The 25717-nt window shown below is 41.6% G+C and overlaps 1 protein-coding gene and 1 long non-coding RNA gene across 6 annotated transcripts in view; one reads left to right on the forward strand and one right to left on the reverse strand.

Annotated features, from left to right (window-relative positions):
* Nucleotides 1-1365: 1365 nt before the first annotated feature.
* LOC122461579 lies at nt 1366-25417 on the reverse strand. The gene is made up of 3 exons (XR_006283546.1): nt 25284-25417; nt 9713-9861; nt 1366-1593 (listed from the first exon to the last, which is right to left on the reverse strand). It is a non-coding gene; the product is annotated as an uncharacterized LOC122461579 (long non-coding RNA).
* The window catches only part of LOC102930543 (phospholipid scramblase 1), a 52841-nt gene continuing 52453 nt past the window's right edge, over nt 25330-25717 (forward strand). For 2 of the 5 annotated variants that reach the window (XM_043521720.1, XM_027817401.3), the window contains exon 1: nt 25455-25584. The gene's annotated coding sequence lies outside the window, so the exon portion shown is untranslated. Of the gene's footprint in view, nt 25585-25717 lie in introns of all 5 variants that reach the window. The other 3 variants (XM_037908648.2, XM_037908647.2, XR_006283545.1) reach the window with 2 other exon arrangements.

The raw sequence follows: 25717 nt of genomic DNA on the forward strand, positions 1-25717 counted from the left end.
TAAAGTTCGGGATGTACATAAGTGTATCAAGGCCAGAGAGCTCAGCAACTTGCAGAATTGAGCCCTGAACAACCAAGTGATTGAGAAGAGGAGCTAGGCCAACAGGAACTCATCAACTGATCCTGCAAAACCTTAATCAAGTGGACAGTCCTGGCTCACTGAGCAGTCCTGTTGCCTTCATGAACACTGCTTATGTGAGATTCCTTACTTGATTAAAGGTTTAAAGATCTGGCTCAATCTGAGGGCGGGGGGAGTACCACAGAAAAATTGGTAATGAGAAATAATCCTAGCATACCACAAGGTGGCATATTGTGAGAATATTACTGTTTTTTTAAACAGTTCAAATAGTAGGTTCATAGCTAGGGCCCTACCAAATTCACAGCCATGAAAAACACGATCTGGACCATGAAATCTGATCTCCCCTGGAAAACCAGGTCTCCCCCATAAAATCTGGCTAGTGTGGGGGAGGGGTGGGGGTGGGTGCTCCTACCATATGCCGGGGTCCAGCTGCTAGTCCCGGCCAGGCTGGAAAGCGATGGGACTTCCTCTTCCTCTGCAGGGGCCACTCCTGGGGCTGGTTCAGACCCACCTCTGGGAACCTTCCCCAGCAGCAGGAAGCTCAGCGACTGCTGGCTGGGAGCCCTGCTCTGAAAGTAGCGTTGCTGCCAGAAACCGCGTAGAAGTAAGGGTGGCATGGTATGGCCACCCTCACTTGTGTGCCCCCACCAGTAGCAGTGCACAAGTGAGGGCGACAATACCATACCATGCCACCCTCACTTCAGCATTGCTGCTGTCCGTGGCGCTGCCTTTATAGCTGGGTGCCTGGCCAGCAGCGACTACTCTGCGGCTGCCCCAGCTCTGACAGCAGCACTGCCACCAGCTGCAGATCAGAAGTAAGGGGGAAATACCATGACCCCCCTACAACAGCCTTGCAAATCTTCCCCATGACCCCCTTTTGGGTCAGGACCCGTGGTTCCAACACCATGACATTTCAGATTTAAATAGCTGAAACCATGAAATTTATTATTTAAAAAATCCTATGACTGTGAAATTGACCAAAATGGACCATGAATTTGGTAGGGCCCTAATCATAGCTCTGTTGGTTAAAAGGTTAAAACACTCTCCCTCACACACACACACTTTATGTATAACACAGTGCATCCATCAATGTATCTGAACTTTTTGTCTCTCATCTATGGGATGTATTAGTTCCCAGAACTTAAACAATGGGAAATGCACTGAATGCTTATGTTTTCAAGACAGAATTATGGAAGGCTCTTCCTGATAGTAGTATCTGGCTTCCATATCTTTATTTGTTTAAAAAGGAAATTACTCTAAAGTTATTTTAGTTCCTGTTTAGTTTTACACAAGGTACACTGGCTATGTACCTTGTAGTTGCATTAAATTATTCTCACATTCCTAAATGGACTCTCCGGGTGACTACTGCTCCTTGCTTGTACCAACAAATGATCCTTGGAAATTGTGTTTCACTGTACTTTCAAATTAGCAAATATAGTGGAAATTCCATCTGCAGTATTGATTCCTGAATTTCTTTCTTCCATCATAGGATTTGCTCATGAGCCGCTGGCACAGCTCTATGTAAAGAAAGAAAAAAACGAGGTGAATGATTACAATGATTATTATTTTGTTACTGCCATTTGATGCTTATCTCAGACATGAAGAATTACATTGACTTTGCAAACAGATATAAGAAAAACATTGCGTCAAATTTTGCACCAAGCAGCCTTGATAATTGTCCTTCTAAATGTCAACTGTACACAAGAATGAGGAAGTTCAGCATGGGAAAAAATATCTGAATCCCTAGCATACCTGACATAAAGCCTTCACCCATTTATAGACAGCACTCAAACTGAAACTTCTGAAACATTTGGATAAGTTTCTTTCCCCCTGGGTTTAATCTAGAACAGTGGTTTTCAACCTGTAGTCCATGGACCATCAGGGAGTCCACAGACTATGGCCAAGATTTCCAAAGGGGTCCATGCCTCCATTAAAATATTTTTAGGGGTCTGCAAATGAAAAAATGATTGAAAACCACTGATCCAGAGCCAGATGTGCCAAGGTGCTACATGAAAGGCTGGCTGTTCTACATTGCCAGTGGTTCTGTGCATAAACATTGAGGTTACTGGATACTTCTCCAAAGTTAATCAGTTCTTTGAAACTTTTGCCTGTTTCTACACTAGATTATTTTTTTCTGAAAGATTTCTACTAGTGCAGCAGCTGCTGATATTTTATCTATGGTGTCATCTAAGCCTGCTCAAATCAGGTCTCAGAACTTGGTTAATACACTAGCGGCCAGTCAGGTCTTGTCTACGCTGGCATTCCTGTCATTGCTATCAAGTATCAGAGGGGTAGCAGTGTTAGTCTGTATCCACAAAAACGAGGAGTCTGGTGGCACCTTAAAGACTAACTTACCATGGAAAACGATCCCCGACTCTCACAGGCCTTGGGAGATAGGCCAATCCTAGCTTACAGACAGCCCCCTAACCTGAAGCAAATACCAGCAACTACACACCACACCACAAAAACACTAACCCAGGAACAAATCCCTGCAACAACCCCGTTGCCTTCTCTGTCCCCATTTCCACTCTAGTGACACAATCATAGGACCCACCCACACCAGGCACACCATCAGGGGCTCATTCACCTGCACATCTACCCATGGGATATATGTCATCATGTGCCAGCAATGCCCCTCTGCCATGTACATTGGCCAAACCGGACAGTCTCTACGTAAAAGGATAAATGGACACAAATCAGACATCAGGAATGGTAACATACAAAAACCAGTAGGAGAACACCTCGGTCTCCCTGGACACTCAATAATAGATTTAAAAGTGGCCATTCTTCAACAAAAAAACTTCAAAAACAGACTTCAAAGAGAAACTGCTGAGCTACAATTAATTTGCAAACTTAACACCATCAATTTGGGCTTGAACAGGGACTGGGAGTGGTTGGCTCACTACAAAACCGATTTTCCCTCTCTTGGTACTGACACAGCCTCATCATTTATTGGGAGTGGACCACATCAACCCTGACCTAATTGGCCTTCAACACTGGTTCTCCACTTGTAAGTTAACTCCCTTTTCTTCATGTGCCAATATATATTTATGCCTGTTTCTCTAATTTTCACTCTATGCATCTGAAGAACTAAGCTTTTTACCCACAAGTTTTAAGGTGCCACCGGACTCCTTGTTGTTTTTGTCATTCCTATGCCTAGCAGAGCTCCACAAGTGTTAGGAATTATAGGGAGTTTTTCAGAAATAAGGCTAGTATAGACAAGGCCTTTGAGATTAGTGGTTGTGATCTAGAAATGATCTCAAATTTCATGATAAAAATAAACAAAAAGTGTAGATGTGACCTGACTTTAGATTATATAATTTTAAGGAAACAGCACTTTGTGAAAGCATAAGCATAATTTCTTTCATAGTAAAGTCCTGAAGCCCAATTATCTCCCACTGGATATAACTAACTCCTGTTTAAGTCAAACTGAAGCCTTATATTTTCATTGCAATGTGGACTATTTCACTTGTGATCAAGAAGAGTTACCCTGTGATCACTGGAAGAGGTGGTTATTGAGGAGAGGAGAGGGGTTTTGTGTTTCTTTGGGCCCAAAAAAAAGGGGAGGAGTGGAGAGTAATGATGGGGAGTGACTGCAGAGCCAAGGGGTAACTGTGCTGATAAGAAAAGAGACAGGGCATGGAAATAGGGGTGCTTAAAAGTAGTTGTGAGGGACCAATTTGAAGTTGCCCTTGGTTCCCATGAATGCATTGTTATAGCTGCAGGGAGAGCATATTTCAAAACCCCATTTCAGGGGGGTCTATACCATTCAAGATATTGCCTGGACTGCTCTAGGGAAAGTAAAATCTGCTCAGCACTAAGAGAGCTGACTATAAATGTGGCAGAGAGGCACAATGATTTCTAGTAACTAAAGTTTACAGGGCTCATGGACAAATATGTGCTCAGTGGAATGAAGAGTATTATGAACCTTACATACAGTACAAATTTATTTAGGGATGCCACAGTATTATGAAAACAGTGCCAGTAAATTTAAGCTATACTGCTCCATTAGATTTTGTCTGCTTTATGGGACATTATATTTTTTTAAAAGAAGTAGTTTTAATGGAAAATGAAGGTAAACTAAAAGCATCTGAACAGCACTGACACTATGTATTTAATTATTGCATGACATGTTTGATTATTTTCATGATGCACTTAGTATTGTAGATCATTCAAGAGTAAAAAAAAAAAAATTGAACTCCCTTGCATGGAAAAGATGTGGCGGTCGGGCAGGAGGGGTAGTCACAGCTTTCACCCACAAATTTAACTCATGTGCAAAATACATCACATGTGAGTCTTAGCTGTTAAATTTAAATAATTATTTCATCAAAACCTTTTTTGGTGTGAGTCTTTATCTAAATTAGTCAGAGGTTTTGGGGTTCCCCTGTCTCAAATACTAGGTTTCTGAGTTCAATGGCAACCCAAAAGGTATTACTTGTGTTTTGTTGTGTACTTGAGCTCTGAATGGTTGGCTTTTAATGATTATTTTAAGCATCAGTGCAGAATACAGAGGCCATCTTATCGTCTCAGTTGTGTGAGTTAGTGCTACTCCGAAATAATATGTATCGAAGACCTAGATTTGTCTCAAAGACCGTAAAATGATCCTGCTGTACTGCACTGTGTTGTGCTGCCGTGCATTTCCTTGGCTATGGTTTTGTTCTTTTCAGGGTCTTCAATTGCATCCATCATCCATGACATCTGAGTGCCACCAGGCTCTGATCCTGCAAGCTGACCCTCACAGTCCAAGTGGTACAGCAGTATAATGCAGGATTGAAGCCTTGGGCCTGATTCAAAGCCCATTGAAGTCAATGGAAGTCTTTCCTTTAACTTTTAATGGGCTTTAAAACAGGCCATTTGTGTTCTTTGGATAGACATATATCTAAAATAATATCAGCAATATAGCTCTCTGGAATAGAATGCTCATGTCTTTGAAGTTTTGTGCCATGCTATTTGTACTCTACATACAAAATGAGTGGCACTCAGGAGGTTAACAAACATAGCTGTATTAGAAAAATCAAAACTAACCCACAAGGAAGCAGTAAGGATCAGATGTTGTAATCAGAAAAGGAGTACTTGTGGTACCTTAGAGACTAACACATTTATTTGAGCTTAAGCTTTCGTGAGCTACAGCTCACTTCATCAGATGCATGCAGTAGAAAATACAGTGGGGAGATTTTATATACACAGAGAACATGAAACAATGGGTGTTACCATACACACTGCAACGAGAGTATGTATGGTAACAGGTAACGTGAGCTATTACCAGCAGGACGTGGAGGGGGAACAAAACCTTTTGTAGTGATAATCAAGGTGGGCCGTTTCCAGCAGTTGACAAGAACGTGTGAGGAACAGTGGGGGGCGGGGGGGAATAAACATGGGGAAATAGTTTTACTTTGTGTAATGACACATCCACTCCCAGTCTTTATTCAAGCCTAAGTTAATTGTGTCCAGTTTGCAAATTAATTCCAATTCAGCAGTCTCTCGTTGGAGTCTGTTTTTGAAGTTTTTTTGTTGAAGAATTGCCACTTTTAGGTCTGTAATTGAGTGACCAAAGAGATTGAAGTGTTCTCCGACTGGTTTTTGAATGTTATAATTCTTGATGTCTGATTTGTGTCCATTTATTCTTTTACGTAGAGACTGTCCGGTTTGGCCAATGTACATGGCAGAGGGGCATTGCTGGCACATGCTGGCATATATCACATTGGTAGATGTGCAGGTGAACAAGCCTCTGATAGTATGGCTATCGGTATAGGGTGGTGTTTATGTGACCATCGCTTATTAGCACCGTAGTGTCCAGGAAGTGGATCTCTTGTGTGGACTGGTCCAGGCTGAGGTTGATGGTGGGATGGAAATTGTTGAAATCATGGTGGAATTCCTCAAGGGCTTCTTTTCCATGGGTCCAGATGATGAAGATGTCATCAATGTAGTGCAAGTAGAGTAGGGGCGTTAGGGGACGAGAGCTGAGGAAGCGTTGTTCTAAGTCAGCCATAACAATGTTGGCATACTGTGGGGCCATGCGGGTACCCATAGCAGTGCCGCTGATTTGAAGGTATATACTGTCCCCAAATGTGAAATAGTTATGGATGAGGACAAAGTCACAAAGGTTTGCCATGACATTATCGGGGATACTGTTCCTGACGTCTTGTAGTCCATCTTTGTGTGGAATGTTGGTGTAGCGGGCTTCTACATCCATAGTGGCCAGGATGGTGTTTTCAGGAAGATCACCAATGGATTGTCGTTTCCTCAGGAAGTCAGTGGTGTCTCAAAGATAGCTGGGAGTGCTGGTAACGTAGGGCCTGAGGAGGGAGTCTACATAGCCAGAGAATCCTACTGTCAGGGTGCCAATGCCTGAGATGATGGGGTGTCCAGGATTTCCAGGTTTATGGATCTTGGGTAGCAGATAGAATACCCCAGGTCGGGGTTCCAGGGGTGTGTCTGTGCAGATTTGTTCTTGTGCTTTTTCAGGGAGTTTCTTGAGCAGATGGTGTAGTTTCTTTTGGTAACCCTCAGTGGGATCAGAGGGTAATGGCTTGTAGAATGTGGTGTTGGAGAGCTGCCTAGCAGCCTCTTGTTCATATTCCGACCTAGTCATGATGACGACAGCACCTCCTTTGTCAACCTTTTTGATTATGATGTCAGAGTTGTTTCTGAGGCTGTGGATGGCATTGTGTTCTGCACAGCTGAGGTTATGGGGCAAGTGATGCTGCTTTTCCACAATTTCAGCCCGTGCACGTCGGCGGAAGCACTCTATGTAGAAGTCCAGTGACTTCTGTTGTTTCGACCTTCAGGAGGAGTCCACCCAGAATCCTTCTTTTTGTAGTGTTGGTAGTCCACACAAGAGATCCATTTCCTGGACACTACTGTGCTAATAAGCGATGGTCACATAAACACCACCCTATACCAAAAACCTACTAACCGCTATGCTTACCTACATGCCTCCAGCTTTCATCCAGACCACATCACATGATCTATTGTCTACAGCCAAGCTCTACGATACAATCGCATTTGCTCCAACCCCTCAGACAGAGACAAACACCTACTAGATCTCTATCAAGCGTTCTTATAACTACAATACCCACCTGCTGAAGTGAAGAAACAGATTGACAGAGCCAGAAGAGTACCCAGAAGTTACTTACTACAGGACAGGCCCAATAAAGAAAATAACAGAACGCCACTAGCCATCACCTTCAGCCCTCAACTAAAACCTCTCCAACGCATCATCAAGGATCTACAACCTATCCTGAAGAATGACCCATCACTCTCACAGATCTTGGGAGACAGGTCAGTCCTTGCTTACAGACAGGCCCCCAACCTGAAGCAAATACTCACCAGCAACCACACACCACACAACAAAAACACTAACCCAGGAACCTGTCCTTGCAACAAAGCCCGTTGCCAACTGTGTCCACATATCTATTCAGGGGACACCATCATAGGTCCTAATCACATCAGCCACACTATCAGAGGCTCGTTCACCTGCACATCTACCAATGTGACATATGCCAGCATGTGCCAGCAATGCCCCTCTGCCATGTACATTGGCCAAACCGGACAGTCTACGTAAAAGAATAAACGGACACAAATCAGACATCAAGAATTATAACATTCAAAAACCAGTCGGAGAACACTTCAATCTCTTTGGTCACTCAATTACAGACCTAAAAGTGGCAATTCTTCAACAAAAAAACTTCAAAAACAAACTCCAACGAGAGACTGCAGAACTGGAATTAATTTGCAAACTGGACACCATTAAATTAGGCTTGAATAAAGACTGGGAGTGGATGTGTCATTACACAAAGTAAAACTATTTCCCCATGTTTATTTCCCACCCCCCTACTGTTCCTCACATGTTCTTGTCAACTGCTGGAAATGGCCCACCTTGATTATCACTACAAAAGGTTCCCCCCCCCACTGGTAATAGCTCACCTTACCTGATCACTCTCGTTACAGTGTGTATGGTAACACCCATTGTTTCATGTTCTCTGTGTATGTAAAATCTCCCTACCTTATTTTCTACTGCATGCATCCGATGAAGTGAGCTGTAGCTCACGAAAGCTTATGCTCAAATAAATTTGTTAGTCTCTAAGGTGCCACAAGTACTCCTTTTTTTTTGCGGATACAGACTAACACAGCTGCTACTCTGAAACATGTTGTAATCAGGTTTGCATAATAGATTATTATATTACACCAGTATAAAAGTTAATAATTTTATCATACCAATGTATACACAGAACCCCGTGCTAGTACACTTATCTTTCGAGAGCACAAAGCTCATGTTTTAGAGGCATCCATAAAATCTGGTATTGCCCTAAAACAAAGGTTACCATTCTGAAATAAAGATAGCTTAATTTTCATGAATACACATGGAAATAGTTAGATCCGGTTTAAAAAAAAGTTTTGTTAAAAATTTCAAAATTGGTACATGGTCTTCATTTTATGAGGTTCAAAACAGACCCCTTCATATATTTTTTTCCCCAAAAAAAAGTTTCTTGAAAAAAAATTTCAAAAACATTCCTTATGTTTTCAAGAAAAGAAAATGTGATTTTAGACAAAATCCTAGCAAAGAAAAGTAGGATTCTGAAAGAAAAAGGCTTAAGGGCAACAGAAAGGCAGAAAAACTGAAAACTTGAAAACAACAACTAAGCTAAATTGTTTGCTTCAATTTCATAGAGAAACTGAAAAAAATTCAAAGGTGAAAAATTGTGAAAAAGTTCTTTTTTCTTTCTTTAAAAAAACAAAAACGGTTAGTGCAAAACAATTTGACCAGCACTAGAATTACTGTTGATAGTAGCTGGTATGGGTCTTGCATTTTAAAAAAAAATTGCTAAAGTATTCTACATTCCCCAAACTGTAGCGCATGTTATAACATTTGGGACCGGTACTGTAAAATGCTGAAGTGGCTATGCTACTAGAGGTCTATTTTAAGTGACAGAAGACAACCAGAGACATGGATTAGGTTATATAGTGATGGAGGCATTTGAAACTCATAGATACAATGGATGGATAGACTTGTTGCAAGAGTGACTAGTTATTATCAGTGTAAACATGTAATAGAGACAGCATGAAATATAGTGTGAAAAAGAGAGAAAAAGAGTGCTGGGGGCTTGAAGTTTTGCTGCTCCTGAATGAAGAAAAAGATCCCTGCAAGAGTGAGCAATGAAGCAAGAAAGAACAAAAGTAAAGTCTCCACGGGAAACCAGAGCATGTCTCCCCTTTGTAACATGCTGCATCAGCTTTGCCTCACATAATGGCAGCTGACCCTGCAGACAGACAGACTCTTTGGAAATATAATGGTGCCGTAAGCAGAAAAACAAAGTCATAAAGTCAGCTACATACCTACAAGTACCACATTCTGTGTGCCATATTTAAATGGGGTTACACAGCTCCCATGTGAACTCTATCACTGCAGTCAGGGAGTGTGTCTTCAGCAACAGAACTTCCCCCCTTCCTCTGTTATGTGTCACATCATGTCATGTGAGAATGAATAATCTTTTACTGGTAATTCGTACAGTTTCCAACACAATGGGATCTCAGTCTTGGTCTGGGCTCCTGTGTGAAACAAATAAATAAATAATAAACATGGCATACCAAAAACTCAAGGGCCACATGACAGAATCAGAGCAACGGAATGTACCGTATGTACAGAGTAGCGTGTATTTGGAAAATCCCAAGGAAGTTGGGCCAGAGTCTCCATTCCTCTGGAGCAATGATTGCCACAGGAACCAGAAAGAAGCTGTTCCCAGCATCATCCTTGTCATACTTCCTTAGTCCCCTATCTGAGGGCTGTGAAGGAGGAAGTACTGTGAAGCTATTCCCGCAGCTCTACACCACGCAGCAACCCCTGACACCAGGGGTATTTCCCAGGGGATATTTTAGTAGGTTTTCCAGTTTCTTTATGCCACCAGTGTAATGTAAAGGGGCAGGAGTATCTGACTTGATGTGTATTGCACTGAGATATGTCATAGGCCGTAAGCGTTGCTGGGGTGCTCTTCCTCAGAAAGAGAAAAAGCATCACTGCAGCTACTTTTACTGTTACTTCCTAAGTGTCAGGATGGTTTAGCACTGGAATAAATTTCCGAGGGAGGTTGTGGTCACTCCATTAGTGGAGATTTTTAAGAGCAAGTTAGACAAACACCTGTCAGGCATGATCTAGATAATACTTAGTCCTGCCTTGGGTGCAGGGGACTGGACTAGAGGACCTTCCAGTCCTATGATTCTGTCTTACCTAGGAGGTTTCTCATTTTGATGGTCATAAGGGTAGGAGCAGCTTTCCTGGCAACGTCTCTCTGTTGCTTTCTAATTACATTATACCTGATTATAAATGGACATGTTTTAATGGATAATGGATGAACTGGGGGGTGGGGAGGAGGGTGAGGAATTTTTACATTAGCTGAGCATATGAATAATGTGGTTATGGCTGAGGTCTCAAGCACATAGTGTTTTCTTTATAGTCATATTGAAACTGGCATATTGCACATTAGATTTGCATTTTATTCCATTTGTCTTAAATAAATTATATTTTAATTACAGTAGGTTCTGGAAATGTAATAATAGCCTGGATCTTTTTTTAATCTAATAGAATGATTTAAAAATAACAAAATCAGAGGAAAAACAGTAACCTATTATATGGCAGTTCAGTATGACTGCAAAGAGAATATTGTGCTACTGTATCCTCCTAACATACTCCAGCCCTGTGTTTCTTTCCTTGTGGCTGCCATTTCATCTTCATCAAAACATTGAACTGCCAGTTTGGGAGGTGGGTCATACGTTTTATGATTTGGATGGACTCATTATTAACACTGGGCACTAAGATTCTACCAGAAAAAGTACTGTTTTTGTCAACATTTGTCAAGACACAAACACTCTTTTACAGGAATTTAAGACCAAAAAAACATGTATTATACTAAATGAGTTAACTAAGCTTTATCACACATTCATGACAAAATTGTAGGGTTAGGTTTCAGTTGTCAGGAACTCATATGTGATGGGAAGGGAATTTCACAAGAGATTAAAACCATAAAGACACTAAAGATACTATAGATTTTGAAACACATACATAGGATGGCAGGTTTATGATGGGCTACAGAACAGATCAAAACAATGACTCATCAAATTCTGGATTTCTTGCAGAAGAAAGAAAAAGTTGCACTTCAGAAAAGCGCACCGTGCCACCGGGGCTGTGTTGTACTAAGGAAATCAAGTACAAGCGATTCATTACTGCTTTTTTTTTTTTTTTTTTTTTAAAAAAACAGCCAGAATTTCAGTGCTGAAATTTAGACTAACACTCAGATTCTTCAGTCACGTAGGTGGATAGTCCCATTGCCATGAGGAGTTTCTGGAGTAGGCCCCAATCTAACACAATATCATTCTGGAGAAAATAAGGTGAATGAAGCCCATCCCCACTTTAAAATACCCAGTGTGTTTTTGAAATGTCTCACTTCTTGCTATCCCTCCTTGGCAAGTCTTCCTTTGCAACCATAAGTATGGATCCACATAAAGCTATAGGTAAACCTCTTGCGGCTTCCTGCTCCAGGAAAGAAGTCCTGGATTTCCTCAGCCTGTCAGGAGAAGGAATGGTGCAAGCCCAGCTTTAGACTAATTGCAGAAATAAAGGTGTCTATTCAGATATTGCAGAGGGAATGCAGAAGCTGAAGCATGACTCTGACAAATAGCAATGCCAGCCAAGGGGAAGGAACTGCAGCAGTTGTACCAAAAGGCAAGGGAGGCCTACAGAAAATCTGGAGGCCCCTCATAGCTGCTGCATCTTTGTGGAACTGGATGCCATACTAGGTAGTGACCCCACAACCATCCTGTGAGTAACTGTGGACACCTCATGAAACCCAGAGGAAGGAACCCCAGAAATGCACATAGACAAAAAGCTCATGGGGGGGGGGGACATGGAGGATGCAGACCCTGCAGAGAGCCAGGAGTTCATCAAAAGCCAGCCAAACCTGCCACAGATGAACCCAGAGGAGGAACCCACTGAGGAAGAAGGGCGATCAGATATGTGTATTAATGCTTTTTTAATTTTTTTATGGGCCTTGAAACTTCTCCCTCCCTGTCCCTCTTCCACATTTCTCAGAATGGTGCCTGAATGCACATGGGCAGGGAATAAAGGAATTGCCTTTTGAAGTAGCTGATTTATTTGAACAAGGTGCACTGACAGTCTTAGGCAAAGAAGAAGAGAGAGAATATTATAAGCAACATGAAAACCTTCCCAAATGCATCCTTTTCCCATTGAGGGCAGATAGAATTTCTAGCAACATCAAGAGATGCACTAGAAACAGAAAAAGAAACACAGTGAAACCAAAAGTTAGCATTCAGATAAAATACATAGAAAAATTAAAATAATCATTGCAAGCAATCCAGTAAGTGGTCATTCAGTCTTTGTTATTATATTATGGCTCAAATTGTAATGTAAACAACATGTATTATATAAACACCCAAAAATGCAGTGCTTTGATTTTTCCAGTCCCAGAGCCCAAGTCCAAACCAAATAACTTACATGATATGCTTGGATTCAGGGGTAGAAAGAGACAGAGATGGTCTGTTGCTGGCTCAGGGGGCTTGGCTTTGAATTAGCTTGCAAAGCTTGGCAGTGGCGAGCAGCCTCCTTCTCTTTCAGAGTTGATCTTGGCACAACGCTCCCATTTGTCATCTGCCACGATCTTGATAAGGTCTGTCAGCAGACCTTTCTTTAATTTTTCTTTAATTTCTTTAATTTTTGCCTGAACATTTCTCAGGAGGACTGTTTTGTTTCTTCTGCCATGGTAGGAAACTTTCCCACACCACTCCACAACGAGGTCCGACAGTACTATCACTGTGAAGAGAGTTGCCACATACGGGGAAATGCGGCCTCCAGCCGCATGGAACAGTTACTTTCTCTGGGCCTTTGCCACCCTTAGGAATCACCACTGATGTAATAAGTTAGTGCAGGAAACATTGCTAATCATTCCACTTATCTGGAACACAGGGAAAACCACCACCCATTCCTCATGGCTACAGGTTTTGAAAAATGACCCGTATCTATTAACCATGCTAAGAGCAATTGAACTGTCCAAAAGCAAGCTGCCCTGAAGAAAGTCTAACCCAGTTCATACTTTTATGAATATCCTTATAGTATATTTTTAGGGACTTTTCTCACTTATCTTTTCCTGTCCACCTTTAAATCTAACAATGCCTGTCTGTCTTATTGTTTGTCAGTGGCCTCAGCTTGGGTAGGCCAGCTCATATGCAACTGCTGAAAGACTCACCTTGATCAAGAGGAAGAAGAAACAAGCAAGAATATTTTCTCAGCTCTCCTCAGGAGCTCAGAGTCCAGGGCCCATGAAACAAGGGAGTCAGGGCTGAAGGAGAGGTAAAAGGACCAGAAGGTGCATAGGGAAAGCCACCAAGACATTATACAGCTCCTGAGCTGGCAAACATAGATGCAAAACATTGCACCCCGGCAGCCATTGCACTACATGGACAATTCTGTGTTTCTGTGGCTTGGCCCATTCACACTCCAGCCCTCACCCCGCCACATCACCAGAAGAGCGTGCCATTCGATCCCTGCCAATCCCATGGGAAATAAGGAGAATAGCTCTGACTATACTTACACTGAGCTGTGAGTCATGCAGGAACAGTCAACACCTTGTACCTTCTTAATTGGCTATAAACGTTTTGTAGAAATATTTTTGTTGCTCTTACTCCTCAGTAAAGATTTGTTTTGTGAAAATCAAGATTTATTTATTTTGTCTTGCAAGAAAGCCACGTGACGTCCTATGACGGGGTGTACAAACCCTGCCCTGAACATGTAAGGGTTAAGGAGCTGCTCTGGGCTCAAGCAGTTCCACCCTGCCACAACTGCAAGACATATCAGGCCTGGAGAAAGGACCTTAAACAGGAGAAGCCCAGTTCAGTTAGCAGCAACCCTGCGTGGGGAATAGACCTCATTTCTGGTGGAGGAATGTGGTTCAGGACAGGGACTGGTTGCCTGACCACAGCCAGTCTGAGACCCCAAAGAGGAAGGTAGACAGGACTCTGATCAATTACCTTGGAACCCTTTCTACTGATTTGACAAAGGGCATTGAATGAGACTACAGCCTCCTTCAAGGGACTGCTGTTTCGTTTTGTTTTCCCCCTCCTTTCTGGAGGACCTTTAATAACCTCACAAGGAGTAAATTCATGAGACATCCGTGCTTTGACCTGTACTACTGACCTTCCGTGACTACAGGGTTGTACTTGTCTCACCCTAAGGTGGGGTGAGTAGAAGGCTGGGTCCATGATACATCACTAGATTAATAAAATACATGAACAATTCATTCATACCAAGCCACCTGCAGTTTAATCATGAAGTGACACAAATGAACATAGAGCAGTACATTGACTATTGTATACTGTCACGTGGGCGCTCAAGATCTCCTACAGCTGTACAGTGCCTTAGCTTCATTTTATAACTGTTCTTGTGTTTGTTTGTTCATAATCAAAAAACAGACTTTCCACTTCCCCCCTCCATCCCGGCAGTAATGTGTTTTGCATATTTGCAAAACAAAGGAGGAAACAACATGCAGAAATAACAGTAGAAATGTCTGGCTCACTGAGATCCAGTCTAGTCATGAGATATCTCCAGCATCATTTCAATCTACCAAATGCACCTTCAACAGTCATCCTGCACCTGGTTAGGTGATAGTTAAATCTCCCCTTGCTACATATCTGGTGTATGGCTTCATGAATCAGAGAAGCAAAGGGTAGGCTGAGTCCCCAAGAATCATAATTGGCATTGCATTCTCACTAACATGAATGTACCAGTCAGGAAAAATGTCCCGCATGAAGCTTTTCAAGAAGTCCTGTGTTCCTAAAAATACAAGCATCATACACCTTCCCATATTCATCCCATCCGTCACCCCACCCCGGTGAGGGAAACCCATTTCATTGAATCCATCAACTTGTTCCTGGCAGTGCCCCAGAGTCACAATCTTGTGGAGCAGGATAGGCTTAATGGCCTTGCACTCCTGGATGATGACCAGCTGCACAGTAGATTATCCAACACCAAACTAATTGCCCACTGACTAATAGAAATCTGGGAGTGTAGGCTTCCACAGTGTGATTGTCACTTGTTTCTCCACTCTCAAAGCACCTCTCATTTTGGCGTTTCAGTGCTAGAGGGTAGGGCAAGCTCCACGCACAGATCCCCCATCACTTGGTGCTCATTTCACAGGCCCAGAAACACTGTGGGAACTGGTCAATGAATGCCTGCAGCAGCTGGCAACCATCATTCAGTGTCTGCATCATATTCTCCTCCCCTGTTTCTTCACTGTGGCAGGACCAGGTGCTGTGGTAGTTGGTGAATTATGGCAAATACAGAAGTTCTGTCCTGTCTCTAACACAGACACAAGCACTCTGTTGATCTCCTTCACATCCATGCTTCTGTCGATGAGATGACAGAGAGATTGAAAACCAGTATCAGGAACTGTGGGAATTTAAAAAAAAAAAAAACATGTGAAAGGAAAAGATCATGGGATGGAAGAGAGGGAATTGTGGAAAACTGACCCAGGCTCTCTAAATTCCCCAAAAGGAGTGCTAGTATCCCACAATGCATTTTCAAAATATCCCAGAAGGTAGTGCACTGGACAGTGGTGTGGGATACCCTGCTATGCCCACCCATTATGCAGGATGTCCATTACCAAAACAACCTCTTGCTGTGAGGACGTGCTGTACCAGCAAAGGCAGTCAAATGTGCACATGCAATGTTAGCTGTTAAACGTCAGCAGAAATGCTACTAGTAAAACTTTCTAGCGTAGCCCTAGATTGTAAACTTCTTGGGGCAGGGACCATCTTTTTGTTCTGCATTTGTACAGTGCCAAGCACAATCGGGTCCTGGTCCATAACTAAGGCTCCGAGGCATTACAACAATTAGATAGTAATTCAAACATAAACAAATGTATAAACAATAAAGCTGCCTATTAGGCAGGCCAAAAAAATATTCCTATGGGGAATAGCTGTTTTGACCTATCATCCCTTCTCTTCTGTAATAAATAAAATTTCTAGTTAAGGGCTAAAAGATCACAGTAAAAACATCTTCATTTTGACCTGAAATCTGACAACTCAGGCTATGGCTAAGTGCATGAAGGAACCAGTTTCATAGGTGAAGTAGTCCAGGCAACTTCCATCTATGTTATGGAGGTAAATTGATTACATTGATCTAGAAGACAACTAGACCAATTTTCAAACACACAAGTACCCACTGAGGTACTGAGGATCTGGCCCATTATGCCTATTGTTCATTTGGTTTCTGTCTCTCCATTCTTAATAAGCCTTGTTTTAGTGCAACCATTGTGGTTTTATTGTAAAGTTAGGGAATTTCACAGAGACCAACTCAAAAGGTGAACCAGCTTTCACTCTGGAAGAAGAGATGGTGAAGCATGTCTGTGATTCCTAGTCAAAAAGGTATATAGTAAGGAGTCCTTTAAGCGTGATGTGTATTGCTTTCAGTCCTCCACATGCATGGAAATACATAATGATAATGGGTGGAAAGAGAAGGAAACAAATGCACATTCGTCAGCTAAAGCTTATGCATGCCTAATGTTTTTCCCTTCCTAGCTTCCAAATCTCCTACATACTCACAGCCGTCACTGTGAGAAGCCCCTAACTGGTACCATATTTTCCTTATTATCACGGTGTGTATTAGTCTTTGAGTTCAAATCCTGAACTCTTGCAGGTCTGTCTGTCGGTGGTGGTTCTTCTGCCTTTATAATATTTTCTCAATATACGCAGCACATTTTTATCTGCTGAGCCTATTGTGAAATACATGAACTTTAACTTTTTGAAGTTTACCAACATCCTGTTCTCCACTGACCCTTGATAGCTTATATAATATGACATTGTTAGTCATGATAAGGTAAATGAACATTGACTCATGTAATCAAATATATAAAACCAATCCTTTATAAACCATCCCTTGTGCAACTGTAGATCCATCCCTTATTACACCCCTCCAAACCCGCAAGCCTCTAAGGCATCAGTCTGAGAGTAGAGTTAAAGGCTGGATAGAGTAGAGAGTTAAAGGTTGTTTTTTCCCCCCAATACCTGTATACTGTATAATCAATATAATTAACAGCATTGAAATAATGCAAATACCCCCAATGATATTGTAGATAGAAGAAAGGGAGATCAGGTCACGGGACATTGAGACTGTCAGGCTTACAAACAGCTCTTTAGAGTGTATGTATTATACCAAAATGCTCCTAACTATATCCAGGAGTCTACCTGGCTCAAACTGTGCATGCATCAGGCAGAATGGTTGTGCTGGATATTAAGCTACCAGGTCTTTCAACATCTGCAAAAGGGACTAAGGAATGGGCCTGTTTCCTAGGGCAGATCCTTCAATATCATTCCCATCCCCCCGTGCCAGGTGTAGCAGAAAATAAATAATGTTATCACTTCATCTTTTCCATTGGGCTGTTGAAAATCTTCCTCTACTTCTATTGTCCACATATGCAAAGAGACGTGGAGATGGGGGCAAGGCAGACTAGAATCCCTTATCGAGACATTCAGTGCTCTCCTTAGAATAACTATTGGATAGAAGGGATCTACATGTGAAGATGATCTTTGCTGGATAGTTGTCCTTGTGGAACCACATCACTAGCTCCTCTGTAGATGCTCAAAAAGAAGGCTTTCTGGAGGCAGATGGCATGGACATGCCTTGGACATTTGCCCCCTAAATAGCTCACTAATTGGTAGATGGGCCTATTGGATCAGGATATAGAGACCTGTATTTTTCCCGATCTCTCTGTGTGTGCGCATGTGTACACATGTGGGAAGGAAGTTCTGGGTGAGAAGGATGCAGTGAGGTGTCAGGACATAAATGTAACTCTTTCCCCTCTGACTAACGCTGCATGTTCACCTTTTCAGTAGACTCCTGACAAACATGGGATAGATGGTTACTAGTATCAACAGATAAGTATGTGTATTTGGGCTGTCACCATTTTTTTAATCTGATATGCTAGAAAAATTTATATGGGGCAATTTCCCTTTGGAAATTGGATGGCAACTGTGGCTTTGCTGGCAAATAGTAATTTTCCCATTTGTATTTGTGTCATTTTGTACATAGAAAAAGCATATTTGCACCATGGAGACTGGAAATGGTTGCGTGAGCATATCTGATGCCTGCACTGAACCATACTGGTACTCATGGAACATTTTAATCTGTCTTTTTTTCCAATACCATACTAAACATTTCCAGTTATAGTTGACACACCCAAAGGAATTATCTGCAATATCAGCGGTGCTAATTAAATGGACCTTAGACTGGTACTTTTATACTTCTGTTTATTTTTAATTTTTTGTCAGCCTGGCTACCAGAGTTGCTGCAGAGAGACATAACTGCATACTATAACAAGGAAGACAGTGAAGCTATTTTATCAACTGAAGAAGAATATTGGTAGGGTGATGTACTCCTATTGGTGACTGTCCTGCTATTTTTTATTTTATTTTATTTATTTAGATTTAAAATAAAAGATGCTTATCTAAGACAAACATAATTATACTATAAATACAATTACATTAAATTTCAGCAACATGAAAATCATTATTTTCTCAGGAACACAACCAGCCATCATCTAAGAAGCATACTAAAGACTCTGGGGCTCAGATTGAGCACTGACTCCTCATGACAGCTAAGACATTTGATATTATTAGTAGGGATGTCAAACAAAAAATAATCACAGTTAATCACAAGATTTAAAAAAAGGTCATGATTAATCACAGTTTTAATAGTACTGTTAAACAATACCAGAATGCCAATTTAAATTCAGCATGGAAGCATGTCCTCTGGGAGTTGAAGCATGAAGGAGCATACAAATGTTTAGTACATCTGGCACGTAAAGACCTTGTAACATTGGCCATGACAGTCCCATGCAAACTCCTGTTCTCACGTTCAGCTAACATTGTAAATAAGAAGCACTATGTGATAGGGTGCTAGGCAAAGGTTGCTGATTCAGCCCTCTGTCATGCTAGCTCCCATTTAGGGGAATAAATTAGAGCTGGCTGGAGGAAACCTGGCCCTAATTGGGGTGATAAGACTGTGTACTGTGCCTGTGTTTTTCCAGCATTAAGTTTGCAAGTGTGAATCAGCACTAAAGACAGAAGCTATATTTTTCTTTCTTTGCCCTTTTGTGTATGTCTTTTTTTTTCTAGGAAACGGGATAAGATTTTCACAACAGCAGCAACAATAGCAGCTTTAGCCCCTCTGAACTAACTTTTTCTCTTTTCCCACAAAGGACAGTTATTACTATCTTTAATACCATCAAAAAGACTGTAGTCTATCTCCCCCCGGCTCTCCACAGCTAAGGGGAAAGAAAATAAGGGATATTGTTAATAACAACATTGGGGGAGAATTAATGTGCTTTAATTTACATGTATTGACATCATACCTTTAGTTGAGTTGTCTTAGTTTTCCTCAGTGTCCCTCTATAGGCAAACCTGGGACCCAGGTCTTTGGTATCTCTTAACATAATAGAATGGTCCTGTCTTTCCTAGTTATGCTGACAGCTGCATTCTTATCACAACCTCTCCTGTTTCTGATATAAGTTGTGTACATATTGGATAGAAGACAACAACAACAACAAAAAAGCAAAAAATGCTGTCAAAATAAGAAAAGAGGGAAAGGAAATACTTTATTCAAATACTCCAGTACAATAGGTTACCCTTTGCATATTTATTTGTAACATCAATAGCCAGTTAGCAGAAAACTGGATTTGCACAAGCTACATTTTCAAGTCTTGGTGCCAAATATGTGTTAAACCTAAATGCTGTAAATTATAACGTCCCTTATTATTTATGTTGGGTTGTTCCCCTCCCCTCCCCTCCAATAAGCAGCTTATTCTGGTTTATTTGCAGTGCTGACATTTTAAAATAGAATCTGACTGGCAGTGGTAACATTCTCTCTCCCCCCCCAACACCCCTTTTCAAGCCAAAACTTGAAATCAACTTTGTGCAAAAACTTAGTTGCTGAAAAACATTCAAAGATGCTTTGTTTAGTTGTTCTTCCTTGCCGTTATTCAATGATTCTGTACCTTGAAAAAAGATTGAAGTTGGGTGAGGTTTGCAGCTGTGATTACTTCTCCAATTTAAGTGATTATTTTCAAACCCCCTTTTTGCTGCTAGTTGGTTAGTAGCAGTTTGAGAAGGGGCATTAAAGATCAGTGTATGTTTAAAACTAAGGGCTTCTGTGTTTTGTTGTTTGGAATTCAAAGCTGTACATTTCTATTATCCAGGTGCTTTTACAAAGTGACCTACAAAACTAAACCTCTGCTTCATCTATTTTTTTTTTTCAAACGAGCATTTTAAAAAATACTTATACCAGGTAATTGATCTGTTGTCTGCAGGCTAGGTGAGCGACTTGACATTGTGAATGAAACAAACCAAGTTAATCCTTGTTACCAGAAATGCATATGTTTTATAAATATAGAACTCATTAAATACCATGAATAAGTGTTTTGATTATCATAGTGACAAAGACCGGATACTTTTACTGAAAAATGGAAGTTAGTCTTGTGCACTTGACTGTGACTCAGGAGATCTTGGTGATGACACAGATTTCCAGTATGATCACGTCTCTGTTCCTCAGTTTCTCTAATAATAATAATAAAAGGAATAATTCCTTTTTCATCCTTTGTCTTGTCTCTTTAGATTGTCTAAATCTAAATTTAGACAATTTCTTTGGATATGTACAATGACTAGCAAAATGGCAGTGCCCTGATCTTACACAGAATACTTTTCAACAAAAATTCTATTCCACCATTTGCCTATCTGCATTCAAAGCCTCCCTCTGCCCTTAGAATCAAACGTTCAGGATACACTGTGCAGTGCAGAGTGAGAATAGGGTATATCCAAGTGGTTCCAATAGGGGTTTCTAAATTCTGAATTATATGGAGTCTTTTAAAACCTGAACTCTTCCAGAAAGTTCTAAGTATTGTCAGCAGCACATCGGTGGGTCCTGTAACTGCCAAGAGCCCCATGGAGTATGCTGGTGGCGTTCATAACATCAGTGAAATTTGAAAAGTGAGCTTCATAGTGATTCCAATGTTTTTACTGGCAAATCCTGGAGCTTTCTTGAGGCCTCAGATAAGACTCTGTTCACACTGGTAACACCCAGTCCCCCAAGAACCAAAACCATAGATGTTACAAATTCTGTCACCTATTGAGGTCCACCTATAAGTAAGCTCTGCTTGGCAGCCTCCTCAGAGCACTCCTCATGTCTTATGACACAAACTGAGGGACTCCAATTCAACCAGTGCATCTTCCATTTCTCTGCCTACTCAGTTTGGGTCCTGCATGTTGCACAAGCAGTACAGAGTAATTCACTGCCTTCTGACCAGTTTGAATGAGATTTGGAATTACTTCCCAGTGTCTACAGGAAGTCTGTGGCAAAGACCAGAATAGAATCCAGGTCTTCTGAGTCGCAGTGCAGTGCATTGAACTCAAAACTAACAACTTTCTTTCTTTCTTTCCTTCGAGGCAGCTGATGTGGTCTTCAACTTATATGTAGAGATGGAAAGGGGCAAAGTTAAGGTTGGGTTTCTTAACTGCAAATGTCATGAGTTTCTAACATCCAGAATATTTTGTTTGTTTCAAACAGAAGTGTTGTTTATTTTACTGAGGGGTGGAGGCATTGCAGCATAAAAAGGGATATACCTATATGCCTAAATTTTTGCAATAAATGATTTCATAAAATCAAAAGAGAGGTTGTGGACACCCAGATAGCCTTTCTGGAAGCCAGCATTATCAGGTTCACTTTCCTGATGATTGTCTTTGGTTTGCTGATAGTGAGATTTCTTTGCATGTTCCTTCCTCCATTAGTCAGGTGCATTAGTGAAATTCACAAACTACTTCAAGTATTTTAGTGTTGGGGGTGGTTTTTTTTTCCTTTTTTTTTTTCCCCCTAAGAGCTACTATGAGTAGTAATGACCATCCTGCTTCTCCTCCTAACCCTCTCCTCTCCATCTGCACTATATAGTTTTCTAATCTAAATGCCAGGTCAATAGACTATATCTTCAGAAAATATATTTACACTTGTTTGCCCTTCTCATCCATCACATGCCCGTAAAATAGCAGTTGTCTACTGTTTAAACAAGGAAATCCTGACTACACAATACAGTTTGTAAGAGGTTTTTCTATTCTTAGCTTTTCTCCCCTTCCCTCTCCTAGCTAGAAGGAATGTTTTAGATTATTTCCCCCACTCTATATTGCTGAAATGACAAAATCCCATACGCATGCTGCTGCTTTGCTTCTAGCTCATGGATATATTCCACACAGGACATTCTCTCCTATCCCTTAACTGCAATTCAGCCCTTCATAGAAATATATACATGTAACCTGGAAAGGACATGAACCATTCAACAACAAAATCTCTTCCTCTTTTTGTTAATATAGGGTCTGAGAAAGAAAGCCTTTAGATCCTCATTTTACTGTGTGGGATTCTGACTTTGGTGCAAAGACACTAAGCTTGTCAAGGCTAGCCTTCTGCTTTGTTGGCATTTAAAACGTGCCATACTTCTTCCTCTACTCAAAGTGGAAGATCAAAGGTTTATTTATACAGCACAATTAACAAATTATTCAAGCTACCTGCTGTTGCATTAATTTTAAACATCACAGAAAGAAAGAAAATGGGGAAAGTGATAAACTGAAGCGCAGTAGACAACAAGTCTTTCCATTTGGAAATAACAGCTCTTTCTACCAAATGGCTATTAAAATCTAGACAATTTGATTGCAGTGGAAGGGGAGGGACAAAAAAAGATACCTCAAGGGGCAGAGAGAAAAGGGGTCTGTCCCTTGTCTCTCCCCACAATATATTTTTACCTTGTTTAGCTCAAGCAAGAGTCTGACAGGGTGCTATCAGCAGTACCCTGATCACTGATATTGCTGCAGCCTGGGGAAGACTGCTGGCTCAGCTGAGGGCAATTATACACTTTCTGTTGGGGGACTGTGAGCATGGGGTGACAATCACTGGGCTAATGAGATAATTGGGAGAATATCAGGGGAGGAAACAAGGAAGCAAGGGCAGCTCAGAGGGTGAGCCTGTGCTGAGGAGAGAGAGCTGTGGGGAAGCCTACCCTTGCTGTAAACCTGCATTGCACAGTATTAGTGCATAAGAGAAGAATCAATACACACCTTGGTGAAAGATAAATAGCCTGGTGTGTGGTTTTGATTGTGATACCACCTGACTAGGCAGTGTGGTTCACTGGGTTAAAACGGAGCTGCCCTGTGACAAGGAAAGACCTGTGCTTTTACTGCTATAGATACCACTGTTGATATGTATGCTGCCACAGTACATTATCCAAGTATAAAAGAAGGTTCATGAAAAATTTATAATATAAACAAATAATTGTTTTCAGATAAGTCACTCAAAAAAGTGCTCTGGAAATGAAAGACCTTCTCATCCTTAACTATAGTGGTTTGACATCAATATGAAATGTTTCTCATATCAAAAAAGCCACTCTGTAAAACAGTCATGTTAGAAATTACTAAATTAAGCAATACGTAGAGATGACAACAGTTTGTAAGAACTTGTTCTTACAAATTGTATCGTGTTCCAACTACAGCGTCACTCTGCAAATAAGATTATGCAACACTTTTACGAGAATAACTGTGCTGACACCTCTGCTATGCTTTTAATTATGCCCAATGAGAATCAGATGTTTTCAGAATCCTGAGCAGTCTCAATCTGAGGTGCCAGCTCATGCAGTTCATAAAAATGCTTGAGCCTTCTCCCAAAGAAGGCTGATTTATGACCTAGTAAATATATGATATCAGAAGTTATAGTTTAAAAAAGGTGGAGCTTTTTTTTATATTTTTTTTTCCTGGACTAACATTCCATTGTGCATCAATATCCTGTTTAATGGCTACATCTGCCATTTATATTTAGCTGTATTTTTCAAGGTGAAGAAGTTTGCTGTACAGTGAGTGTATCTACAAGGAGATCTGTTCAAAACCTTGCTGTTCTCCAAGATTAGGTTGGACTTTGTAACTGTACAATATACTTTTGAAAAATGATTTTTGTCTCTTTGTATTTGATTACATTTCATGGCTCACGTTCACCACCATCCATCCATCAAATAGGAATCTGACTTTCAGAAAGCTTTTTATTTCTGTTTTGATTATGATTGCTATTTCCTTCAGCTGTACTTTTCCCCTTCTGAAATGATGCCTCATGGAATTGCTGCTTGCTGGATCACCTGGAGCCCCTGGCTGTATTTTACTGCCTCTACCCATGTATATGGTTCAGATTAAGGTTAACTCACGGTCTCTGCAGCAGTCAGTGTCTCAATCTGTTAATTTTATTATTCCATATGCTTTTCTGTCTGTTCATTAATGAGTCAAAATGACCCAAATTCACATCTTTGAGCATTGCCAGTCACATATATTTGCCCTTTATTACAAATAACAAAAATCTCTCAAAAGCAATATTTTTCTTTGATATAGTAAATCTCAATGTTTTCCATAGTCCTTGCAAAATCATATCACCTTCCTCCTCCTGTGTACAAGCATTGTGCACTTGCACTACTAATGGAAGTGACCCATGAAGAAAGTCATTGACAGTATTTTAGGTGCTTTCTCTGAAGCCTTTCTAGCGATGAGAACAGTTACCAACTTGTTGCTTAAACCGATGAAGTGAGCGGTAGCTCACGAAAGCTTATGCTCAAATAAATTGGTTAGTCTCTAAGGTGCCACAAGTACTCCTTTTCTTTTTGCACATACAGACTAACACGGCTGCTACTCTGAAACCTGTAATTATCCAATATATTACAGTACCTATTTTAGAGTTTGTGTTGCTGTCCATCACCATAGTATGCGAGCACATGCCACCCCAAATTCATAGCAATAACAAAATCTCTAGAGGACTTCCTGGATTCACTGGCTCTTTTAAAGATCATAATCAGGACTGCAATCCCAGGGTGTTAAGTGTTGTACAAACACAAAGCGGTAGAATGAGAGAGAGAGAGAGAGTCTTTCCCCCAAGGGCTTACAACTTGAGGCCTGGGCAAATGGTTCGGAAGGGGGTAGGACTGAGGAGCCCACACTGGCTGTCCTGTGGGGCAGGCTCTTGGGGGTCAAGACGGGTGGGAGGCCAGGGGCAGGCAATCCAAGGAGACTGGCTTATACTGGGCCTTCAAGTCCGAGGTCACACAGGCCACAAATGCACGTATTAACATATATTTGCATACCTCTGGGGCAGCTGCAGTGGAGCTGGCTGCTTTATAATAATTAGGCATGCTCGGCAGGTGTCCCCGGCGCATAGACCCCCCCCTTCCCTCTTCTCTCTCGGGGCAGAGCCCTGCCCCACGTTTCCCTCTCCGCTTCACCGGCCCCTTTCCAGTCCCCTGCCCACGAGGCGCAGGAGGGGGCGGGTCTCAGCGGCCGCTCTCCGCTCCCTCCCAGACCAGCCCGTCGCGGGGCGGTGCAGCCAGAGGGGAGACGGACACCGGGGTGCCTGCGCTGCGCTGCTCCACGGACCCGGACCTGAAGGTGAGGGGGTGACAGGGGAGCCGACTGCCCCGCCCCGCCCCCGGCGCTGCCAGAGGGGATTTTCCCGCTCTCAGGGGCAAGTGGGGGGAGCTGCCCCCCATGGTGCTCGGGGCGGGGTCCTGCTCGCCCCAGG

This window comes from Chelonia mydas, chromosome 9 (assembly GCF_015237465.2).
Source record: "Chelonia mydas isolate rCheMyd1 chromosome 9, rCheMyd1.pri.v2, whole genome shotgun sequence".
Lineage (NCBI taxonomy): Eukaryota > Metazoa > Chordata > Testudines > Cheloniidae > Chelonia > Chelonia mydas.